Here is a 9,484-nt window from a genome sequence, read left to right as displayed (position 1 = left end):
ATACTTATCAGAATTCTTCCTAGGCAATTCAAAATGTGAGGCAAAAGCTTTATAAAAAATTGCAACAACTTGAGGGTCAAGACCATAAGTAGCACTCATATTACGAAATTTATCAGTATTCATAAAAATTTCAATGCATTTATAATCATAATTTATACCTGACTCTCTATCTTTGTCGTTCTCCCATCCTTCAGTATTCTCCTGAATCTGATCAAGAAGGTCCCTTTTAAACTCTTCTTTGTTGCGTGTAAATGATCCAGAACAAGTAGTATCCAGCAAGGTTTTATCTTGAAAAGAAAGTCTTGCATAGAAATTATCAATGATGATATTTCCATGAAGCTCATGAATGGGGCATTTGAGCATTAAAGACTTCAATCTCCCCCATGCTTGGGCAATACTCTCTCCATCATGAGGCCAGAAATTATATATGCGGTTTCGGTCTTTGTGAATTTCACTTGGAGGATAGAATTTAGAATAAAATAGAGGCACAATATCCTTCCAATCAAGAGAATCCCCATTCTTCAGCAATTTATACCAATGCGCCGCTTTACCAGACATCGATATAGAGAATAGTTTCTTCCTAACTTCATCCATAGCAATACATGCACACTTGAATAACCCGCATAATTCATGTAAAAACAGTAAATGATCTCCCGGATGGACAGTTCCATCCCCTTCATAGCGGTTATCCACAACACGTTCAATAATTTTCATAGGTATTTTGTATGGAACCTCTTTCTCACCTGGCGCCTCATCCACTACCTTTGCAGTCGTAGTAGATTTTCCAAATAGAAATTCAAGAGAAGATCTCTCCATAATGAATTATAGCAGCAGGCAGAAATAAAATCAGCATGTACAGTAAAGGTTTCCCTTACCAATTCCACTTACCAATAGCGCTTCACTCCCCGGCAACGGCGCTAGAAAATAGTATTGATGACCCACAAGTATAGGGGGAGTATCGTAGTACTTTCGATAAATAAGAGTGTCGAACCCAACGAGGAGCAGAAGGTGTTGACAAGCAGTTTCGATGAAGGATTCACTGTAAATGCTCACAGACAAGTATTCAGGGGGTTTTGATATAGCAGATAAATAAAGTACAAGTAAGTAAAATGCGAGAGTAATAGTTGCAGCGAGTGGCCCAATCCTTTTTAGCACAAAGGACAAGCCGGTTTGTTTACTTATAATGACCAAACAATCTTGAGGACACACGGGAATTTAGTCTAGTGCTTTCGCTTCATATAGTTGATTAATCTTCATTATTTTGATAAGTGTTGTGTGGGTGAACCTATGCTAATGCATCGCCCTTCCTAGGACTAATACATACTTGTGATTATACCCCTTGCAAGCATCCGCAAATACAAGAAAGTAACTAAGATAAATCTAACCACAGACCTTAAACTGCGAGATCCTGCTATCCCTCCTGCATCGATATACCAACGGGGTTCGAGTTGCTTGTCACTCCGGCAACCCCACAATTAGCAAACGAATACAAGATGTATTCCCCTAGGCCCATAAAGGTGAAGTATCATGTAGTCGACGTTCACATGACACCACTAGAAGAATAACACCACAACATAAATATTAAACCATTGAATATTACTCAACATAGTTCACTACTAACATTTAGACTTCACCCATGTCCTCAAGAACTAAACGAACTACTGATACGTCTCCAACGTATCTATAATTTCTGATGTTCCATGCTAGTTTTATGACAATACCTACATGTTTTGCTCACACTTTATAATGATTTTATGCATTTTCCGGAACTAACCTATTAACAAGATGCCGAAGTGCCAGTTCTGTTTTCTCGCTGTTTTTGGTTCCGAAAGGCTGTTCGGGCAATATTCTCGGAATTGGACGAAACAAAAGCCCACGATCTTATATTTCACGGAAGGTTCCAGAAGTCCGAAGGGGAGACGAGGAAGGGAAGCAGGGGACCCACACCATATGGCGGCGCGGGTGGCCCCCTGGCCGCGCCAGCCTATGGGGAGGGGGCCCCTGGCTCCTCCGACTCCGCCTCTTCGCCTATATAATCCCTCGTGACCTAAAAACCCGAGCACCAATTGACGAAACTCCGAGAAAGACTCCGGGGACGCCGCCGCCATCGCGAAACTCCGTTTCGGGGGACGAAGTCTCCTGTTCCGGCACGCCGCGAGGATGGGGAATTGCCCGGAGTCATCTCCATCGACACCACCGCCATCTTCATCGCCATCTCTTGTCTCCCATGATGAGGAGGGAGTAGTTCGCACCTGAGGCTGAGGGCTCTACCGGTAGCTATGTGGTTCATCTCTCTCTCCCATGGTGTGATCTTTATGTGATCATGAGCTTTGTATCACTATTAATCTATGTGCTACTCTAGTGATGTTATTAAAGTAGTCTATTCCTCCTCCATGATGTAATGTTGACGGTGTGTGCATCATGTAGTACTTCGCGTAGGTTATGATTGTAATCTCTTGTAGATTATGAAGTTAACTATTACTATGATAGTATTGATGCGATCTATTCCCCCTTTCATAGCTATTGTTGACAGTGTGTATGCTATGTTAGTACTCGGTCTATTATGCACTCTAGAGGTTACTTTAATATGAACTCCGGATGTTGTGGAGCTTGTTAACTCCGGCTTGAGGTGTGCTTTTATAGCCCTACACAATGAATGGTGTTTGTTATCCAACAAGAGAGTGTGAGAAAGTAGCACAAGTGAAGAGAAGTTATTTATTTATGTGATCATTGTTGAGAGTGTCCACTAGTGAAAGTATGATCCCTAGGCCTTGTTTTCAAATATTGAATCACCGTTTATTTACTGTTCTACTGCATGTTTACTTGCTGCCATATTTATTTCAGATTGTTATTACCACTCATATTCATCCATATCACTTGCATCTTACTATCTCTTCGCCGAACTAGTGCACCTATACATCCGACAAGTGTATTAGGTGTGTTGGGGACACAAGAGACTTCTTGTATCGTAATTGCGGGGTTGCTTGAGAGGGATATCTTTGACCTCTACCTCCCTGAGTTCGATAAACCTTGGGTGATTCACTTAAGGGAAACTTGCTGCTGTTCTACAAACCTCTGCTCTTGGAGGCCCAACACTGTCTACAGGAATAGAAGCGTGCGTAGACATCAACTACTCACGAGACATCATATGAACATGATCAGAGGTGATATGATGATGAATAACAATCTGAACATAAACCTTGGTTCAATGGTTTCACTCAATAGCATCAATAACAAGGAGTAATCAATACCGGGAGAGTTTCCCCTATGAAACAATCAAGATTCAACCCTAGATGTTACAGGCGGTGACGAGGTGCAGCGGTGGAGATGACGGTGACGGTGGTGGAGATGATGGTGATGATGATCCCAATGAAGTCCAGCTCGATGACGGTGACGATGGCGTCGATTTCCCCCTCCGGGAGGGAATTTCCCCAGCGGATTTCAGCCTGCCGGAGAGCTCTTTTCTCTCTGGTGTTTTCCGCCCCGCAGAGGCGGCTGTGTCTCCTTGCGATTATTCCCAGCACCTTAGGTTTTCGGGTAGATGAAGTACGCTAAAGAGAGGCGGCCGAGAGGGGCTGTGGGCCCCCTCCCCACAAGGCGGCGCGGCCAGGGCAGGGCTCGCGCCGGCCTATGGGGGGCCCATGGCGGCCCTCCTCGGCCCCTCCTTTTGGCCGGCTCATTCTTCTGGAAAAATAAGATCTTCGGTGTAATTTTCGTCAATTGTTGATCTTCAGAAATATTGCATTCTGACGGTGCTTTTTCCAGCAGAATCCTGACTCCGGTGAGTGATTCTCCAATAATCATAAAACATGCAAAATAGGTGAAATAACATAAGTATCATCTCTAAATATAAAATATATCAATGAATAACAGTAAATTATGATATAAAATAGTGATGCAAAATGGACGTATCAGCATAGCAGAAATCCACTTCACGCGGTCAAGGGATGCAACAGCCTCAGCATATGTAGCAGGTTCAGTATCATGCTCCATCTGTTCAGCACAACTCAAAGCATGATGAACAAGATTACATTCTTTAATTAAACGAGGGCGTGGACCCTTGTTACGCCTCGGTTTATCAGCATCAATGGAACCATTTGTTTGCTGCAAAATAGGTGGTGAGTGCTGAACAACAGTGTTATCATTTTCAGCAACATTATTTTCTTTCTCCTCCACGTGCTCCACCTGCACGCTAATCCTCTCTAGCTCATCATCAGAAACATCAGAAAAATCAGTAGGATCAGAAACATCTGTAGATGAACTCTTATGAAACATGACAGCCTCATTAAAAACAACATTCCTGCTATGCAAAACTTTCTTAGTTTCAGGATTCCACAACCTGTATGCCTTAACTCCTGAACCATAACCAAGAAACACACACTTGACAGCTCTAGGCTCTAACTTTCCATTATCAACATGAGCATAAGCAGTGCAACCGAAAACTCTCAACTGTGAATAATCAGCAGGTGAACCAGACCATACCTCAATAGGAGTTTTCTTATCAAGCGGAATGCAAGGTGACATGTTTATCAAGTAACGAGCGGTGGAGGTCTGCTTCAGCCCAGAAACGTCTATGCATACCAGCATTAGACAACATGCAGCGAGCCTTGGAGATGATGGTTCTATTCATCCTCTCCGCCACACCATTCTGTTGAGGAGTATATGGGATGGTGTGGTGCCTGACAATGCCTTCATCGCTGCAATAATCATTGAAAACAGTAGAACAAAACTCCATGCCATTGTCAGTATGAAGCAATTTAACTTTGTTTTCCGTTTGCTTCTCTACCATAATTTTCCACTTTCTAAAAGCATCAACCACATCAGATTTATGTTTCAGAAAGAACGGCCACACTTTTCTGGAGTAATCATCTATGATAGTAAGCATGTAATTTGCACCACCGAGATAAGTCTTGCGGGAAGGTCCCCACACATCAGCATGCAAATAATCTAAAATCCCTTTAGTGGTATGAACAGAAGCATTGAATTTAACTCTTTTATGCTTACCAAAAATGCAGTGCTCACAGTACTCAAACTTACTCAAATTGCAGCCATCTAGCAGGTCTCTCCTGTGCAATTCTGCCATGCCATGTTCACTCATATGTCCAAGACGCATATGCCATAGATTAGTTTTGCCAGGTTCATCAGGAATAACAGCAGCAGCAATACCAGAAAAAGTGCTACCTCTAAGAACATATAATTTTGCAGAATTCATATCACCAATCATGTGAACGAGAGAACCTTTTGATACCTTCAGAACTCCGCGAGAACCGAAGTGTTTGTACCCGTCAACATCAAGGGTACTGAGAGATATCAGATTTCTGGCCATGCCAGGTATGTGTCTCACATCTGTCAGAGTGCGTGTCATGCCATCATGCATCTTGATCTGAATGGAGCAAATGCCCAGATCTCACGTGGGTTGTTATCTCCCATACGCACAACATCTCCACTCTGCACAAACTCATAAGAACTGAACCAGTCTTTGTTACAGCAAATATGAAACGAACATGCGGAATCAAGGATCCACTCATCATTACCAGAAACACAACCAGCAAAAACAACTAGGCAATCGCCATCAGAATTATGGCTGGAAACAACAGCAGCCTTACCATCACCCTCAGATTTGTTTTTCGGTTGGTAAGTACCGTTTCTTTTCTCTTTGTTCTGCAACTTCCAGCAATCATCAATATTATGGCTAGTTTTTTTTTACAATACTTGCATAACTTACCATCCCGTCCCTTGGACTTTGAGCGACCTCTGTCGGTCTTGCTCTTATCTCTATTGTAGTTGTTGTAGTTGTTGTTTCTGTTCTCGGTCCTGCCTCGGACCTGCAGTGCTTCTGCCTTAGATGACGAACCCTCTGCCGGCACCATAGATTTCATCTTTTCCCTCTGCTGGAGGGCCTCATAAACTTCAGCAAGGGTTAGTTCATCACGACTGTATAACAAGGTGTCTCGAAAATTCGCAAAAGAATTAGGCAACGAGACTAACAGTTTAAGAGTGAGATCCTCATCATCATATTTTACCTCCATGGACAGCAAATCAGAAACGATCTCTTTAAAGATCGATATGTGATTCATCATTGACGCACCTTCTTGCAGCTTGTGCGAGAACAACTTCATCTTCACGTGCATCTTACTGGTTAGATCTTTAGACATGCAGATCGATTCCAGTTTCAACCACAGCGCCGCTGCGGATTTCTCAGACAACACTTTATGCAAGATATTATTGGATAGATGAAGCTGAATTAAAGAAAACGCCTTACGGTCTTTCCTCTTTTCATCGTCGGTCCAGGTCTTGGCATCTTTCTTGCCAAATCCATCAAGAGCTTCATCCAGATCAGAAGATTGGGTAAGGATCGCCCTCATCTTCACTTGTCACAGAGAAAATCTCGTGGTGTAATCCAACTGCGGTAGATCGAACTTCAAGGAAGACATGTCGCAAAATCCTAGATTGAAACACGGACTCTGATACCACTTGTTATAAAAGCGACAAGCAAATAACGAAGAACGAAACAAGAACACACACAGGGGACACAAGATTTAACGTGGAAAACCCCTTCCAACACAGAAGGGGAAAAACCACTGACGCCAGCCAACAAAACTTTACTATATCGGGGAGTGTTTACAAACGCCGTGGGATATCTTATAATCTGATAAACCCTAGCCCGCGACTTACAAGATGTATATATAGGCGGTGCCAATGATCCGTACCGTACCGCGGGGGGCTGCCGCCCCCCGCACCCCCCTTCGCAGGTGTCCATGCAAGGCACGACGTATGGGCTAACTTCTGACTCCGGTACGCTTCGGCCCAAACCTCCGGCGACGGGCCTCGCTCCGCTCGTCAGAAGTTAGCCTTCTTTTAGTATATGAATTTGGATCACAATACAACACAATCTTCCTTATCTAGTCAGATATTATATAGTGACTAACGTGTTGTTCAGTGGTGGATCTACAGTCCCTCCAGCCTGAGCAGCAGCCAGCAGACAAGAAGTACCATTTTAGGCATTTCAGGTTGTGGTTTCCTCGTGCATCACCCATATGTTTATGTCTGTAACTGAAACATGCCATTTAAGATGGACGATTGTACCAACCTGTTCTTCAACCTTGGACATATATATGCTGGTTCAGGTGTATTTGTTGGCTCCTGTACAAGATTCAAGTTACCTATCATTTGGCATGTACAGTAATACAACAAAGTATAGCTGGGTAAACAGGTAGGACTTGAATATCAAGAGATGGAAAATTAACCTGTCATTGTCAAACCAAAACATATGAAGAAACAGTTCTAATATATGAAGAGTTCCTAAATAATTGATATAATTTCTAAATATCATGGGACCGTCAATAAAACATTGAAAAGATAAAACGAGAAGACAACAATGAAAGAGTAATTACCCCGGCTCACCCCTAAGAAGGAAATGATCAAGCATTTACAACAGTGATACCCTATTTGTGCTGTAACATAGAACCCAAAAAAATTATGGCATTAAAGGATAATGCAAATATAGAATATCAAGGTACCTCATATATGACTGTGCATAAGGCAATCACATAGCCCCGCAAAAAAAAAGGCAATCACATAGAAGCGTGAATCAAACCGGGGCCCTTCTAAATATATGCTAAACCGGGAGCACCAAATGTGTCTAAATATGGGTCAAAAGAGTATGGATATCAAAATGGTTCTGCTATATTCATAAGGGGGATATCTGAGAAAACACAGCCATGAACAGTACGAGATCTAAATTCAGAATTTAACTTGTTGCTTTGCATTAATTTGTGAGAGCGGCAAGGAAGAAAATGGTCGTACCTAAAAAAGAAGGCAGTGGTACCTGCAGAGAAATGTGCTCATCGCAGCAGATGATGTTTCACAGCCGAAAATCAGCTCAAGAACAGAGTCGACTCCAGACCTACAGGGGAAATCCGCGTGATGGGGGACCAGAGGAAGACGCACGGGATGGTCCAGGCAGCTGGTCCGGCTGTAGTAGCTTTGAGCCAGATCAGGGCGCAGACCCCTGCCGTCCTCAACCACCATCATCCACACTCCTACTGCCTTCACGGCTGCAAACCTCTTTTGACCGTGTTCACGATCACCCGTATAGGAGCCGTTCTGCGTCCCAGACAGCATCACATATAGCTCACCGTCACTGAGGGTGCTCCGGGGCGCATCGGGCAGCAGCGCTAGCTGTCCCCGTCTCATTCTTATGCCCTATCGCTTCTCCGCCAGCCGCCGCGCGAACAAAATAGAGGGCGGAGATATGGAACAAACCAGAGGAAATAAAGAGGAGGAAGAACAGAAGAACGTGGAGGAAGATGACGAATCGTGCGGCACACCTGGACTGCGTCCTTTCCCCACATACTCGAGCAGCTCTAGCTCTGAGAAGAGAAGATCAACTGCTCACTAAGATTCAGCAAGCATCCAACGGCTCAGAGCATAATATAACTCTGAGTACTCTTATGGTCTTAAACTGCTGTTTTCTCTAATAACATAATCAAACTCGTGGCTCTCGACTAGTATATAAAATCCAGAGAGAGGTGGAAGGGAGGCACGAGAAGTAAAAACCCTACATTTCTATATCTACTTTTCCTTCCAATTTTACAACGATTTTCTTGATTTCGGTCATTTATCTTGCAAATTATCTTCAGTCTACAGTTTTCCTTGCAATTCCATTATTGTTCTTTCCAATTACTTTGCTGTAGCCTGACAATTGGTATCTTGAGCATAGATCATGTGCCCAAAATTTTCCCCCGAGGCCTCTGGTCGATTCAATCTAGAGAAAAAAAATCCCCTCCGAGCAAGCTAGGGCCTTTCCATCACACAGATCCGAACCCAGGACGAGTGACCCAGTCTCGACCCATGTCTATGCTAGCATCAATCATCCGCACGCGCTCGATGGAGAAGCCGGCGATGCAAGAGGAGGAGGCCGCGCTCCTGGAGGCGACGCAAGTTCAAGCCCGCCAGGAGGAAGAAATTAGTGAACAACTTCCCCGCGGGTCCTCAGCATCAACCGCCGCTTAGAGAGAAGGTGTGGGCAAGCTGCAAGGTGACATGACTAACCTCATGGCCATGGTTGCCTAGATCGGCGCTTTGGTGGGCAAGCAACCGGAGAGGACTCCATCACCACTGAAGTCGCCGCAGACGACGGCGCCCCTCGTCACCCCGCCGCACTACAAGCCCGCCCTTAGTACGATCCCAGAAGCAACCTCGCCGGTGGATTCGTCGATGGCGTCCCACAACCCTGCGGCGCGACCACTTCAATTCGGTAACACTACGAGCACCCCTCCCCACACCACCTCAATTAGTGCATCTCACATTCTTGTTTCCGCTTCTAGCTCACAAACCAACTTACCAAATTCCTTTCCTTTTCCACCACCCAATTCGACACCTTTACCACCTCCACATTTCTACCAAAACCCAAACCCAAACTCCCAAAGACAATACTACCAGCAACCTACACAACACTATCAAATTCCCCAACCAAACTCTA

This window comes from Lolium rigidum, chromosome 7, assembly GCF_022539505.1.
Source record: "Lolium rigidum isolate FL_2022 chromosome 7, APGP_CSIRO_Lrig_0.1, whole genome shotgun sequence".
NCBI classification, from domain to species: Eukaryota; Viridiplantae; Streptophyta; class Magnoliopsida; order Poales; family Poaceae; genus Lolium; species Lolium rigidum.
This window is presented reverse-complemented; position numbering follows the sequence as displayed.